Source organism: Ambystoma mexicanum, chromosome 5p (genome assembly GCF_040938575.1).
Source record: "Ambystoma mexicanum isolate Mex_15411 chromosome 5p, UKY_AmexF1_1, whole genome shotgun sequence".
Taxonomy (NCBI): Eukaryota; Metazoa; Chordata; class Amphibia; order Caudata; family Ambystomatidae; genus Ambystoma; species Ambystoma mexicanum.
Window position 1 is genome coordinate 721,217,550 of NC_090930.1, and position 16,220 is coordinate 721,233,769.

A 16,220-nucleotide genomic window follows, 5' to 3' on the forward strand; every position below is an offset into this window, starting at 1 on the left:
GGGATCACAACGTGGTTCTGGCAGCCTTAGCACATAGACCATTTGAGCCCTTGGCTTTGGTAGAAATAACATTGCTTACTTTTTTAAGACTGCGCTCTTGATGGGCCTCACCTCAGCCTGCAGGATTAATGACATTCAGGAACTCGCGGCTTCTGAGCCATATACCATTTCCCATCGGGACAAGGTGGTGATACGGACACACCCTTCTTTTCTTCCAGAGTAGTGTCTTTTTTTCACCTCAAGAAAGAAATAGTCCTTTCAACTTTCTTCCCAAATCTGCAGGATGAAGCAGAAAAGATCCTTCACTGTCTGGACGTCAGGAGAGCGCTCAAATGTTACCTTGAGAGGACTAAAGGCTTCCGCTGATCGGATGCTTTGTTTATCACTTTCGGAGGATCAAAACTAGGGAGTTAAGCCTCCAAAGCCTCACTAGCAAGATGGATTGTTTCGGCCATCAAGGAAGTTTACGAGGGGCAGCTTATGAAGTTGCCAGCAAACATGCACGCTCATGTGGTCAGAGCCAAGGCTACTGCTGTGGCATTCCAAAGACACGTATCCTGGCAAACTATCAGCAAGGCAGCCACGTGGACCTCCCCATCGGCCTTCTGCAAGCACCATTGCTTAAACGCCAGTGCCAGATCAGATACTACATTTGGCCAAGTGGTCCTAAAAAATGTTGTCATAAGAGTTGCAGTCTCTCCACCCCAGGGCTTCAATCAGTGGTAACCACCCATACAGTATGGACAAAAGCGGACGGGATGTAGGAGTAATATATATATGTTTCTCACTGTAGTGATTAACGTACTCCTAGTCCATAGTCCTCTTTCCTCCATACGTCCCATCATCCGCCCCAGTTTAAAAAACAAAGCATTATTAGGCAAGCTTAATGTGGCTGACGCATCAAAGGGGACTGGTGTGTGGTGCTGGTGGGCGGAGTCAAGGGAGCCCCCCCCCCCTCCCGGGCAACGCCCCCACGTGCAACTAAATTTAAAGAAGACAATTGTTCTGATGAAAAAGGTTCTGTTCCCGTCCCTAGCAAGGGACACCAATACAGTATGGAGGAAAGGGGACTATGGACTAGGAGTACGTTAGTCGCTGCAGTGAGTAATTTATAATTTCCGCACATGTACAAAGAAATATTTTTCCACCTAACATTATCTTTTCTAAATAACTTTGATCACCCTCAACATTAACCGCAACAATATTTTTTAAATCTCTTATCAAGGTTATCCCTAGGTAAGTAACTCATCTCACCATTTACAATTCCATCCCTCTAAATCAATAAATGAACTGATGTCCGTTAACTGAAATATTTCACATTTTGACCAATTAATCTTGTAGCCAGACAGCATCTCAATTTCATTCAAAATATTCCTCAGAAGCGTACACGACACCAGAAGTTGCAAAAGCGCAACCACTAAATCTGCATATGCTAAGACCCCAATTTCGACGGCCCCATTTTCAATCCACAAAGATTCACATCCTGACTAATGAGTAATCAGTGGTTCAAGAGCAATATTGAAAAGAAGCGGTGGCAAAGGGCAACCCTGTCTTGTGCCTCTATATAAATTAAATACATCCGGAATTATACCATTAGCCAAGATCCTGGCTGAAGCATTATGCAGGCAATCAACCATATTCACAAAATTATCATCAAAACCCATCTTCTTTAGGGTAAACTGCAATAAAACTTCAATAAAAGCCAGGTAATTCTATCAAATGCTTTTCTCTGCATCCCCAAAAATTAACACCGCTTTTGAATTGGTGCAATATTTATTTTCGATCATATTAATTATGGACCTAATATTATCATATCCATATCGTCGACTAATAAACCTAGGCTGAGAAGTGTGAATCCACTCTCGGATACAGCCACTCAACATATTTGCATATTTCAATGCAAGAATTTTCATATCATTCAGCAATATCGAAACTAGGTGATAGTTCTCGCATTTAATATGATCTTTACCCGTTTTAGGAATTGGTGTTAGTAAAGCTTCTTTCATACACAATTCACCCGTTGCCACAAAAAATTATAGACGTTACACAAAATTGGAGACATTTTATCTACAAATGACCTATACAATTCTACAGGTAAACTGTCAAGACCAGGTGATTTGTCGACCTTTAACTGAGCAATGGGGTTACTAATATCAGTCTCTAAAATGTGTCCTCCCAGCTGTAAACAATTGGTCTCCAACAATACTGGCAGCTCAATCCTCTCAAAGAACAAGTCCAAATCATCATGTGTTGGAAATATGGTTTCAGAGAAAAGAATTTCATGGTAGGATTTAAAGCATCCACAGATCTCTTCATTTGTCAAAACTGACACCTTCAGAATTAACAATACTCCTGATTACTGACCGATTTGAATAGTCTGAGTTGCCTAGCCAAGAGTCGATACCCTATTTCACCATTCTGCCAAAACGCTTGGCTGGGATAATAAACCATGTTATACTATAACAATTCCTTCAGCCTACCCAATTCAAGTTTATCTTCATCTTTAGAAATGGCATAACATTTCTGAACTGTAACAAGGTTTCTAAATGTTTAATCTCTGCCGCTGCTTGTTTCCTGACGTGAGCTGTCTGCCTAATCAGTTCCCCTATTCTTGCCGAATACGGAGGTCTGTGGAATCTAGATTCTCCCAAAAGAAATCTCTCGATGGGATTCCTTAAATTGTGTTCAACTGCTTCAACCCTCAACAAATATGAATTTAATCTCCACCTTCTGTAACGCAGACACTTTTTTTGCACAGTGAATTTTAAGCGAACACCAGCGTGGTCTGAAATATTCCTTTCCTGGATATCCACATCTTTTACTCCATCGAGCAACATACCAGAGATTAAATAATTATCCAACCATGTGTAGGAATCATGCACTGGGGAGTGAAAAGTACTGGCGTTTGGGAATTTAACTCTCCAAATATCAACAATATCAAAGTTATCAATCATATTCCTCAGACTGTTACATTGTGTCCCGAATATCTACAAGAATCCAACCGACCAAGTCTATCATTTAGCACGCAATTAAAGTCACCCCCCAAAATCACCATCCATGTTCGGCAGATTTGTTAGCAAATCCCTGAAAAAAATAGCACCAGGTGCACAGGGTCCATAAATCGAACCAGCTGTGAGCTTTGTATTATCTAGAATAATATTTGCCAATATAAACCTACCTTCTTACATTACATTTACATTACATTTATCTGTTATGCGCACTGTGGACCCTAAGGCATGGAGGCGCAGACAATTGACCGAAACAAAACATAAAAACAGGTTTGAAACCATGAGTCATAAGCAGAGGTTAGGGGAACTAGATCTGAGAATAAGAGAATATTTGAGAGAATAAAAACATTTTACGTTCTTTCTTAAATACGGGCAGAGAGCTTTGGCATCTTAGCGCAGTTGGTAACTGATTCCAAAGCTTGGGGGCCACCAGAAAAAAAGAGCCATTCTCAGCTTTCGTGGTTCTACTCCGAGGGAGGAACAAGTAGTTCTGTCCACAGGACCTCAGGGCAGGTTGACTTTGTCAACGATGGATGTCCGCATGTATGCAGGCACAAGGCCAAGCCTACACTTAAAGGTTATGACTAATAACCTAAACTTTGCACGTGCTCCATCGGTAGCCAATGGAGGGAGCACCCGGCATCTGAAACATGATCTCAGCAGGAAAGACCCGTCACTACTCTGACTGCCCAGTTTTGGACTTCTGGTGCCTATGGACTTCTCGCTTACTGAGTCCCATAAGGAGGCTACTACAATAGTCAAACTTAACCCCTATTATAACTCTGGCAATCGTTTCCGCACTTGCCTGAGAAATAAGGGGTCTAAGAAGCGAGAGCAATTTAACGTAGTACACTGAGGCAGAGACCACACTGGTTACATGAGGACTCGGAGTGAATGGTTGAGAATCACCACCAACATCTTTATTTTAGGAAGGGGAATAAACTTATCCACCCCCAACCTAAAGGCGCTGTAAGCCCTGTCCAGCTTGAGCAGGGAAGCTGAACTGCCCACTATCATCAGTTCTATCTTCCCTTTATTTAAAGCAAGGTTATCAAGCATCCAATCCTCAATGAGGTTAAATAATCTGTTTAGTTCTTGTTCATCCCACAGATGACAACCTGAAAGCGGGATGACGCATTGCGTTATCGTCTGCATAATTTGAGAACATGACCCCTTCTGACTCTAAAACCGAGAAGAAAGGGGCCATGAATATTTTGTACAGACAAGGGGACATGCTGGCCCCCTGTGGTACCCCAAAGAGGACAGGGATTGGGAGTGCCTCTGCAACATCCGAAGAGACTCTGCTGTGTCTATTCTCCAGAAAAGAGGCAATCCAAGAAACTGCTGTGGGCGAGAAGTTAGCAACATCCGCCAGTCTGGAGGTCAGAATAGAGTGTTCGACCAAGTCAAACACTGCTGACTGGTCCAAAGATATTACAAGGGAGATCAAACCCTTATCTGTCCAATAATCTAGACTTCAAACCAAGGAGAGAGGTCTCTGTACCAAAGTTTTGCCTAAATCCAGATAGATGATACAGATTTAGGTGCTCCGAAATCTGACCATATGCAACCCTATCTAATATTTTTTACAGAAAAGGGGTATTGGAGATCGGACGATAGTTCAGTGGGTTGGCCCTTGGCATCTCTGTTTTTTTCAGAATAGGAGTGACCACAGTTTGTTTGAGGTCATCTGGGACCTTACCATCACGCAATGAGGTGTTAAACGTGAAAATTGCTTTTAAAAGTGCAGGAGGGCATGTTTTTATAATAAGGGAGGAGCAGGAATCCCCTCTGCAACGAGTTGGCTTTAACTGTTCAATATCTTTCTTCATTGCCTCCACCGATATTGAGTGAAAATTAAATTGGTCTACCGTTGGAGTGCACAGGAATGGCTTCTGGAAACCCCTGTTCACCCTCAGTGGCAAACATCCTTTTTTTCCAGCATCTGCGTTCTAATGCCAAGAAGGTTACTTTGCAAGCTGTCTTGTATTTGCTGACACCAGATGGCATCACTTAGCACTAGTTGATCCACTGGAGGCAGAACGACCTCCTGCTGTTTAAGGATTTTAAAAATGTCCTTTACATCCGACTGAGCACTAGCAATTCTGATATTATGGAAGTTGCTTTTTGCTTCCAGAATAGCAGATTTATAATCCCTTACTACATTTTTGTAAAGAGTTAAATAGTCTGGGCCCGGGGCAGATTTCCAGGTATAAAACACCTTAAGTGACAGAGCTTTATGTTTTCGAAGCTCTGCCGTAAACAAAGGTTTACTTCCTGTTTTCTTCCTTTTTTTTTCTTTTTGCTTCAACGGGGCGAAGATATTGGAGATGTTAGAAATATTTGAAGCTAAGCAGGTTGGCATAGCCTGAAGAGGAGTATCCAACGAAAAACTAAGAGTACTGTCTAGTAGTGGTTCGAGGTTATTCAGATTAAGACGTTTTAAATTACGCGACTGAGAGTAACCATTCAGCATATTCCTAGATTTCAAGGGGAACAGAACTGATAGAGAAAAATGCACAAAGGCGTGGCATGATCACGGACAGGGCATAATAAGAACATTATGACAAATAACATTAAGGACCGCCAGCCAGTGCAAGGTATGACCAAGCACATGGGAAGGCACGGTCACTTGCTGTACAAATCCTAGATCAAGTAAGGACTGGTGTAACTCAGTAGCGTAAGAATCTTCAGCGTCCCCTAGCCAGTGGTTGATACCACCCAGTATGATAAAGCGAGAAAGAGGTATAAGGCGAGGTAACAGAAGACTATTAAGAGCCTCTGCCGATCTTGCGTTCAATGAAGAGGGACGGGACACATGGAGGATGTTAACTGTGGATTCCGCATTCATACCGATTTTAATTAAGATGGAATAAATTCCGTCTAAGATATGATCTAGGGCTTCCCATACAGAGAGGGTCTCTAAGTATAAAAGCTACCCCCCCTCCCCCGTCTACCCTCCAGCCTATCCTTACGAATCATGACATAGCCAAACGGAATCGCTAGATTGAGACTAGGACCAGCAGCTCTGGAGCCCCAAGTCTCCATCAGAGCGCATGAGTCCAGATTATTCTGTTCAATGTAATTAGAGATCTCAAGGGCGTGCTTGACTAGGGAACGTGTATTGAGTAACAAGAAACGTAACTCAGACTGGGGTGACTGCCGGCGGTGTGGTAGTGCCCAGTTTGAAGCAGGAAGGTGGAACCAAGGATTCAGGTGCATTTAAAATGTGGGTACTGCACAAATTCATTAATGTAAGGGCATCATTGGATGCAGCGCTAGACACCTTCTAGATCTTTATCAAATTTTTCAACCACTACATTTATTCCCGTTTGGATTAAAATACGCACACCCCTTGATCTAGTTGTATTGCAGAACAGCACTTGAGTGTATCTTGAATTTAGTAACATTTTCTCATCACACTCTAATATGCATGTCTCTTACAAGAAAGCAATATCTACTCTTTCTCCATAGCTTGTTATAGATTTTGTTTTTCTTTGAGAGACAATTAATTCCCCTCACATTTCAATGTGAAGTTACTCAAACCAAACAGGAAACGAAAAACGGTACATCCAAAATAAATAATTAAAATAAGTCTCAATTCAAATAAAAACAGAAAAATAATAAGAGCATTTTTCTTGCCAAGGGGTTCATATTCAACAACCTAACTCTTGCATAAGGGGTGATCTGCCTCATTCCATCCAAATTAACCACTCTCATATTCCGTTAACAATTATGCACAACAGACAATAGTCTAATAGATAACATAACTATAAAAAAACACAAAAAGCAATTATTTTCAACACATACAATCCTGCTATTAGTAGAATTCCAAAAGTTCCCATTATTTACAAACCTATAAACATAGTCCAGAATCATACAACTCATGGTGCCCCAACTAACAATTGCTATCAAATTCCCCTCCCAATGACTTCAATTTCCCATAATTAACCTAGTCTCCACCAGCCAACCTTCATAACAACCCAATTCACTGCGTAATTTACACAGTGTACCTGGCGACGCAGGAGCCCCAAAGAAAAGAGCCCATAAAGGATCACTGTCCGCTTAATAACCTGTGCATGCCAAATAGCATTGACAATTTCCTCCCAGTTAATCGCGTATGCAGTAATATATACAATGCACCACTATAAGCATTAAACCGGTGCAAGTATGTACAGTTAAAAGAACAGTCACCATGTTACCAATATTATATGGGATACATTACTCACCATAATTGTATTTCTGATGCTTGCATCTGCCTAGATTCACATGCTGCACATAGGCCGACATCTAGTGGTAGCTGCAGAGTATTACAGTTGTTTTCGAAACTCGAAAAGGGACGTCGACAGGGCGTGCCAGTAATACTATCCCTAGTGTGACGTCCACTGTACCCATGATCCTTCACACGTCGAAGTCCCTGAAATTGTTATTTTTCTGACATGAGGTAGCATGAAGTGTAGCGTGAGTACAGTTGTATCCAAGCATATACGTATCAGAACAAGCTCATAAGCAACCATGCGTCTTCTCTCCGCAGGGAGGAAGGGTGGGCGCATGTGAATCTAAGCAGATACAAGCATCAGAAGAACAAGTTACTTCTTACTTTGTAACGTTCTTTCGACGGGATGTTCCTCCGACGTATTCCTTATCTTTGATAATACTTTTCCAGCTTGCTGGCCTCGGAAATTTTTTCTGTGGAGGGCGCTGCGCGTCGATGTCCGTCGAGTCGATTTCCCTTAAAGGCCACCGTATCCGCGCCGACGGCACCATGCCCATAAATAGCCACGCGCGGCGTCTGTTGCTCAGTTCCGTTTTGTAGCATAAGAAAAGTCATGCCTGAATTGGTTATTGACCTTGAAGGAGCGTAAGCTGCAACCACAGGGGAAGTATTACTGCGGGGATGGATGGGAGGGGCAATAAGGAATATGTCGGAGGAACATCCTGTCGAAAGAACGTTACAAGGTAAGAAGTAGCTTGTTCTTCGAAGGGATTGTGTCCTCCGACGTATTCCTTATCTTTGATAGACTCCCATAGCAATGGCATGCAATTGGAGGTGGGAGTAAGAATGTTAAGTATCCCTTTAGGGATGGACCGAATGTAATACGGCCTTGCCAAATCTGGTCTCTTGACTAGTGGAGGAATCCAGGTTGTAAAATTTTGTGAATGTATGTGCGGACGACCATGTGGCAGCCGCACATATGTCTCTGACCGGTACCCCTCTTTGGAGAGCCGAAGAGGCTGCGATACCCCTGGTTGAATGAGCCCTAAGATTTTGGGGTGGCTCTTTCCCTGCCAGTTTGTAACATTCCAGAATGGCCAAAATAATCCACCTGGAAATGGTTTGTTTTGTTATGGGTAGTCCCAACGTGTGACCTGAGTATCCTACAAGCAGTTGGTCTGCTTGCCTGATCCTAGCCATTCTGCTGATGTAAAAGCTGAGAGCTCGCCTTGGGTCCAGCCTATGTAGTCTTTCTTCCTCTTTCCCCGGATGGGGAGTAGCGTAAAAACGAAGGTAAGGTAATTTTCTGAGTAATATGAAATTCAGAAACCACCTTTGGGAGGAAATTAGGCTTCACCTGTAGGACAACTTTGTCCTTGTGGAAAATTGTATGTGGGGGTTTACAGGAGAGAGCTTGTAGCTCGCTCACCCTCCTAGCAGATGTTAGTGCTACCAATAGGACAGTTTTAAGCGTGAGAAATCTCAGCGAACAAAAGTGGTTCGAATGGAGTGCCCATTAGGAAGTTTAAGACTAAATTTAAATCCCATAAGGGAACTTGGAATGGTTTTGGAGGATAAACATTAGTTAATCCCTTGAGAAATTGTATCACTAGAGGTAGTTTGAAATAGGATGGTTCCTCCGCAGTGCTCTTGAAGATTGAAAGCGCTGCGAGATAGCCTTTTACAGTGCCAACTTGAAGGCCTCAGTTTGCCAAGTAGAGTAGAAAGGATAACACCGTTGGTGTACCACATGAAAAAGGGTCGATATTCCCTTGTCTACACCAGCTGCAAAATTTGTTCCAACGGCAGCGGTATAAAGACTTTGTTGCTGGCCTTCTGGCCGAAAGCAACACCTCCATGACGTCATCAGGGAGATCCCAATCCTTGTACCTCACCCTTTCAGAAGCCAAGCGTGAAGGTTGAGGGTTCTGATGTCTGGATGGAGAACCTGACTTCCCTTCTGTGAGAGAAGATTCTCTTTGAGTGGAAGACTGATTGGAGGGCAGATGGACATATCTAGAAGGTCCGGGTACCACATTCTCCTGGCCCAGTCCGGGGCAATTAGGATCATGGTTTTCCAGAATCTTCTCAACCTCCTGATCATTTGAGGAATAACAGGGACTGGTGGAAACGCGTAGAGGAGTGGAAACTCCCAGTCCACTACGAACGCGTCTCCTAGAGCTCCTCTCGGGGGAAATTCCCTTGAACAGAACAGATCGCACTTCTTGTTGGTGCTTGTGGCGAACAGATCCACCTGAGGTGTTCCCCAATGGGGGAAGATCTCTTGAAGGACTTCCTGAGCTAGCTCCCACTCGTGGGAGACTGTGCTCTGCCTGCTCAGAGCGTCCGCTGTCAACTCCGGCTAGGTGGACTGCCGATAGAGAAATTCCTTCTCGAATTGCCCAAAACCAGAGCTGCATTGCCTCTCTGCACAGTGGCAGGGACCCTACGCCTCCTCTTTTGTTAAGGTAGTGCATGGCCACCGTGTTGTCCGTCATTATCAGGACATTTCTCCCCTGTACTGATGGCAGGAAAGCTTTCAGCGCTAGTCTGATCCCTCTCAGCTCCAATAGGTTGATGTGTAGTCTGGACTCCGATAGAGACATGGTTGCCAAAACAGTTCTTCTTTCAAGATGTTCTCTGGATAGGCCCACCATTGAAGGTCGCGGGCTACTTTGTCCGGAATCCGGAGATCTGTCATTCTCCCTGAGAATTGCGACCACTGAGTTCTCAGTGCCCACTGAAGAGATCTCATTCTCAGGCGAGCCTCTGGCACAAGGAAGATGCAGGATGCCAGGAGGCCTAGCAACCTCAAAAAGCCGAAGGCTGGGAGAATTTGGGCATTTTGAAACTTGTTGACCATCTGCAGAATATCTTGAGCCATCACCTCGGGTGGCGAGGCTTTTCCCAGGGCAGTGTCCAGGACCGCTCCGATGAACTGAAGTCTCTGTGATGGTATCAATTGTGACTTCTTTAAATTGAGGGAGAAGCCCAGTTTGTGAAGGAAGTGGCAGACATAATCTAGCTGGGTCTGAGCTTGTTCCGAAGATACAGCCCTGATCAGCCAATCGTCTAGGTAGGGGTAGACGTGGATCCCTTCCCTCCTTAGACTCGCAGCCACAACCGACATTAGCTTGGTGAAGACCCTCGGGGCAGAGGTCAGCCCAAATGGCAGAACTCGAAATTGATAATGAGAGTCGCCAATTGCGAACCTCAGGTATTTCCTGTGTTTGGGATGGATTGGCACATGGAAATAAGCATCCTGCAAGTCCAGCGATACCAGCCAGTCCTGGAGCTGGAGGACCTGAAGGATCAGAGAGAGTTACCATCTTGAACTTGTCCTTCCTGAGGAACTTGTTCAATTCTCGTAAGTCCAGGATGGGTCTCAGTCCTCCGTCCTTCTTTGGTATGAGAAAGTAGGGGGGAGTACCAGCCCTTGTTCCTGTCCGCTACAGGTACCGGTTCTAAGGCACCTTTCTCTAGCAGGTCTATAATTTCCTGCAAGAAGAGCGGATCTGGAACTTTTAGAGAGCTGTTCCCCGGTGGATGACTGAGGGATGTTTAGAAAGGGTAGGCAGTAACCCTGGGCAACTGTCTCCAATGCCCAAGCATCTGACGTTATAGCCTGCCATTCCGTCAGATGGTGAGTTAACCTGCCCCCCACAGGTGTCTTGTGTGGAGACCTCAGAGTGGTTTGGGGGCGGCTGATGCAGATGCCGAGGGTAAAGAGGCACCTGCTGCTGCTGCGGCATTAGGACCTTTGACCCATCCACCTCGGGTGGATCTTCTCTGGCCTCTTTGAGTCGGCTGTCCTCTGCCTTTCCCGAATGCGGAATAATAGCAAAAGGACTTTCCTCTCCCAGAGGTTCCTGAGGGGCGAAAAGGAGTTTGGCGGATAGCAGCTCCTAAAGATTTTGCTGCTGCTTTAGATGTCTGCAACTTTTCCAGACTGTCATCAGCCTCTTTTCCGAATAATGAAGAGCCGTCAAAGGGCATATTCAAAAGTCTGGCCTGTACATATGGAGCGAAGCCAGACTTTCGCAACCACGCATGCCTGTGGATTGTTGTACTTGCCGCCATGGCCCTGCTGATACTGTCAGTGGAATCAATGCCAGTTTGAAGTGACTCGCACATGGCATCCTTGCCATCTTTAATAATGTTGAGGAAGGCTTCCTTCGCCTCTCCTTCGGGTATGCAGTCAGCCGCTGATGAAGCAAACTCCCAGTGTGACTGAACCTGGCAAGCGTACAGGTGGCGTTGATGGACTTCAACGCCATACTACAAGCAGAGAAGACTTTCTTTGCCATAGAATCGTACCTCTTGTCATCTCTATCCTGTGGGACAGTAGGGTAAACGGTCCTGCTGCTTGATGAAGTTGCCGCTTGGACCACCAGACTCTCTGGAGTCGGGTGTTTCGATGAGTATTCAGGGTCAGCAGCAGCTACCCTATACTTGGTTGATGATCTTTTGTTGACAGCAGAGATAACTTCAGGAGTTTCCCAGTTAGATGCAATTTTTCTTTGCAAGGCTGTATAGAAGGGGACCACAGGATTCTCCTGTGGACCTTTGTCCAATATGTCTGTCAGGTCATCCTGTTGAAAAACAGGCGAAAGCGCAGACCAACCCAGGAATTCAATCATTCTTGCCATCAGGGTTCTATAGGGTGTTTCGGCATGTTCCCCTGGGTCTGGCTTAACAAAATCCACTTCTGGGGAAGTGTCCAGTCCACTTGCCTCATGTAATCTATCTCAATAATATATCTAATCCTCAACAGGTAGTGTGGTCCTCTGCAACTCGCAGGTTTCCTGGTCAGAATCTTCCCCTTCTTCATAAATTGAAGATAATCCAGGGTACCCTGACCTCTGAAATGGTATAAAACCCATTTCTAAGGTAGAAGGAGCCAAATTCGTCATTATTGGGCGAGAAAACGTCGATGTCGTCGACGCCGATGCGACAGGCTTCGAAGGCGCCGAAAACGGCGTCGAGAAAACCGGAAGAGGCCTCGAAGAACTCGAGAGGATCGGGATCCTACTCGAAGGACATCGACGACGGTCTCGGCGTCGTACCGGAGGCTCTTGGAATCACTGTTGGCAGTGGAGTAGCCGTGGTCTTCTTTCATCGGCGTCGACGATGGCGTCGAGTCGATCGACCGATGCGTCGAAGAACCCTTCGACAACGGCATCGATGGCGCCGATCCATGCGTCGAAGGAATCGTCGAAGACGGTGCCTTCTTACCCGATGGCCCGTGGCGCTCTCGGGTGGAATGTTTCGCCGGGTGCTGCGACTCGCAGCGTTTTTATTTTTTGTGTTTTTCACCCGGGGTATCACCCTCAGCTGTCTTCGAGGGGGACGAGGCCGCTTTCTTGAAGACGCTTAACATTTTCTTCCTGAATTCCTCCCACTCAGCCCGAGAGCTGTGTTTTGTGGGCAGGAGACCCTTTCTGGGGAAACAGAAGACGAGGAAGGGGATCTTCGACGTCTCTTCTTTGAGTGTCTTGATCTCGACGAATGCTGGGAGCTACTTCGAGATCTAGAATGGGAATGTTTTCGACGGCGAGGAGACGAATGCCTCGACTCGGCCGAAGAAACTTTCGAGGAGGTTTTGACTGACTTACCTCTCTCGAGCTTCCCCTTACGCTCCTTCAAGGCTTTCGCCGTCATGGACATGCAGTCCTCACACTCCGAACAATGGTGCTCGGCTCCCAAGCTCCACAAGCAGATCCTGTGTGGATCCGTTATCGCCATTTTTTAACCACAGTCTCAACATTTTTTGAAGCCGGATTGCGGCGTTGTCGGTTCCGATGAAGATGCCACCGAGAACGAGTTGATATATTTCAAGTAGATTGTAGATTAGATTATCTGACTGAACTGAGCAACGATGTTCCGAGGCCCCACGAAGCGCGGAAAATCGGAACTGAGCAACGGACGCCGCGCGTGGCTATTTATGGGCATGGTGACGTCGGCGCTGATACGGTGGCCGTCGAGGGACATCGACTCGGCGGACGTCGACGCGCAGCCCCCACTACAGAAAAAATTTCCAAGGCCAGCAAGCTGGAAACCTATTATCAAAGATAAGGAATACGTCGGAGGACACAATCCCTTCGAAATACGATTACGGTGAGTAATGTATCCCTTCTGAGGCTTGTGGAATCTGCTTAGATCACATGCTGTGCATAGATTAGCGAGCCGTGTTAGGAGAAAGTGGTGGGATGTGAGAAGGTTCATGGGCGAACAGATGTCTTAGAACCGCTTGTCCCACCTGTGTATCTGTCTTGGAATGAGTGTCAATGCAGTAATGCTGAGTAAAAGTGTGTATCAAGCTCCATGTACAGGGTTGGACTGCCACCAGGACATCCCCCGGAGGGCCTCTAGGCATAGGGCCTCTTTGGCGGAGAGCGGAAGGATACAAAATTAGAGGAGCAACGATCACAAGCATTGCGCGATCTGCTTGGATGATTGATATTGAATTGGCTACTGCCACCACCGACCAAGGCCCTTGACTCTGGCACATCTCTTTTCTTTCCCAGCAGCTCGTGCCTGTGCATGGTGAAGAGGGCCTGGGAACCACACGTGCCCTGCCTGCTGCTAAACACACATTGCACAGGTCAGGTGCAGATGGGCGGCTAAAGTGCACTGGCAGAGTGGGCATGGTAGCAGCCAGCCACAGGCCACATCCAGGCGGCTGCCTGCTGCTTGTGCCTTCCGACGACTCAGCGCCATGACCACCAAGGTAGGTGAAAACGAGATAATTGAGGAAGAAAGGCTGGCTGCGCACCCTGGGCCGCCAGTGTCGACCTCAGTGCTGCTGAGTTCTCGACAACTGAGCACAGGTGCTGACAATTCAGGTGCGATTTGTCTTTAAATGTGTGCCAATACGAATATCTGCCTTTAGACCTGTACTACATGATGCAGCTGCATGATCCATTTAACATGTAAAATGGATCATGCAGCTGCATCATGTAATCCGTGTATTTGCAGGAGGCAGCAGCAAACTCTGTCTCCATTTGCCTGCCTGCAATTGGCTCCTGCTGATGGAGCAGGCCTGGGCACTTGGCATGAACGAAGGAAGGCCGCTCTCAGCCCAGAGCATTCACAGTGAGGTAAAATAGCGGCATCAAAAGTGGGCCAGGCCAGCTCCTCTCACCTGCCGGAGCCGCTTTTCTTGATATTAAACAGAAGCTCCAAGGTTGTGCTTGAAGAGGTCTGCACACGCTGGCGGTCCTCATGAGGGTGCTCAACAAGCCTGAGTGAAGCCCATCCGCCTTCACACCATCATGTTTACATATGGTATGACATTGCACAGCATAATGACAGCTATCCTTCTGCAGAAGCGTCATTCTCTGTCTTTAAGCAGGAATTTTGATGTGTATCTTTTTTTCCTATTTTTACTGCCCTGTGCCCCTCTTAGATTCCATGCGCGAGGCTGCACCACAATGAGGCGCACGTGGTTCACACACATCTGTATTTTGTTAGCATTGCATTGTGGGACTTGTAGTTCTGCACGGATGGTCTACTCACACACCTGGTCTGTAGGCAACGGGCAGCTCATCTTCAATAATACACAGTGATAGGATATATTTAGTTCCCCTATCAAAGCTCCCCCCCAATCCGAAGATATGACTACGATTCACCTATGCCACATTAGCTGCACTTTAGATGCCCCCCAGAAGCTGGAGTGTTTACCTATGAGTGCAGTTATGCAGGACTCGATCCTTAGCCGGTATAAAGGCTGGCTTTCAATACTTGCCATAATAGCTGGAGTGCAACATCTGGCATAACCCCGATTACCCTGCCCAGTATATTAACACATGGCAGCCTGCAAAAGCCATATACGCATTTTGTCAAAGCACAGGCAATCTGTCATACATGTGCAACACCTAGTCTCGCAGTACCATCTGACTGATTAACTGTTCCTAAATTCTCCCGATAGCCATGCTGAGGAGGCAAAGGGTGCTCAACAGCGCCCTGGCTTTATGGAACAACGTTCCGAGCTCCATTTTCCCAGCCACCTCGCTGCTGCAAATCAGTAAACTTGTAAGGTTTTTGCTATTCCATCAGGAGTCAGAAACCTGCCCAACAGACTATTTTCTCTACACATTACTTTTCTCTCGCCCCATTATTTCTGCAATTTCCCCATCTCTCTTAGCGCTAGTACCAGCTTACTTATTGGTGCGCTCTGATGCTGTACCCTGTATCATGTATATACCTGCCATACAATGTTGTGTACTCGGCAGCACCCAGGCAACCCAGGCTGAGCCTGTCATAAGATGCCAGTGCATCACCATACGAGGCTGCACTTCGTATTTGATGGCAGCACTTTTGGGTCTTTGTGATTGTGCTGTGGGCTTGTAACTTTGATATTGAGTATTGTGCTGCGGACATGCCACACCCTTGGATAAAGCGAATACAACTCACCATTCGTCAACTGCTAGCAACAAATAAATGGATCCCTGTCACTTAAATGCATTACGTTAACACTTAAATGATGTGTATATATAACCAACGTCAAAGGTAAATATTATTGCTCACATTGTCAGTGACATGATGCCAGGGCACTGCAGCTGGCGCAGTGGGGTAGCCTGCAGGTTGCTGGAAAGGGAGCCTCTGAAGGAGAAATGAACATTCGCAGCACAGCAAACAATCACTGCAAGAAGTAGAATGCTAGGGGTACACCGGCCACCCTGCTCCTTATTGCTCAATACTCTGGGCTACCTACAACCTACTTAGTGTAGTAGGCATACGCCAATTCTCCTTATTGTGTCATCCCTTTCCCTCTTTCCTGTTCTCTCTCCCGCACAGTTTGTTTTTATCTTCCACCTGCTCTCTTTCCTATCTCTTGAATTCTCTCACTCCACTTATGCTCACTCCTCTCTAAACATTTCTCTCTTATCCACCTCCTTCTCCCTGACAATCTCTTTCTCTGCTCTATGATTTTCTCTCTCTAATATACCATTTTCTATTGTTATACATCTCCTCTCTGCTGGAATCTGTCTGTC

At 45.9% G+C, this 16,220-nt stretch overlaps 1 long non-coding RNA gene across 2 annotated transcripts in view; it reads left to right on the plus strand.

Annotated features, from left to right (window-relative positions):
• The window catches only part of LOC138481151 (uncharacterized), a 144,820-nt gene that overhangs the window by 9,904 nt on the left and 118,696 nt on the right, over positions 1-16,220 (plus strand). For both annotated transcript variants that reach the window (XR_011274202.1, XR_011274201.1), the window contains exon 2: positions 13,752-13,954. This is a non-coding gene — a long non-coding RNA (uncharacterized lncRNA). The remainder of the gene's footprint in view (positions 1-13,751; positions 13,955-16,220) is intronic.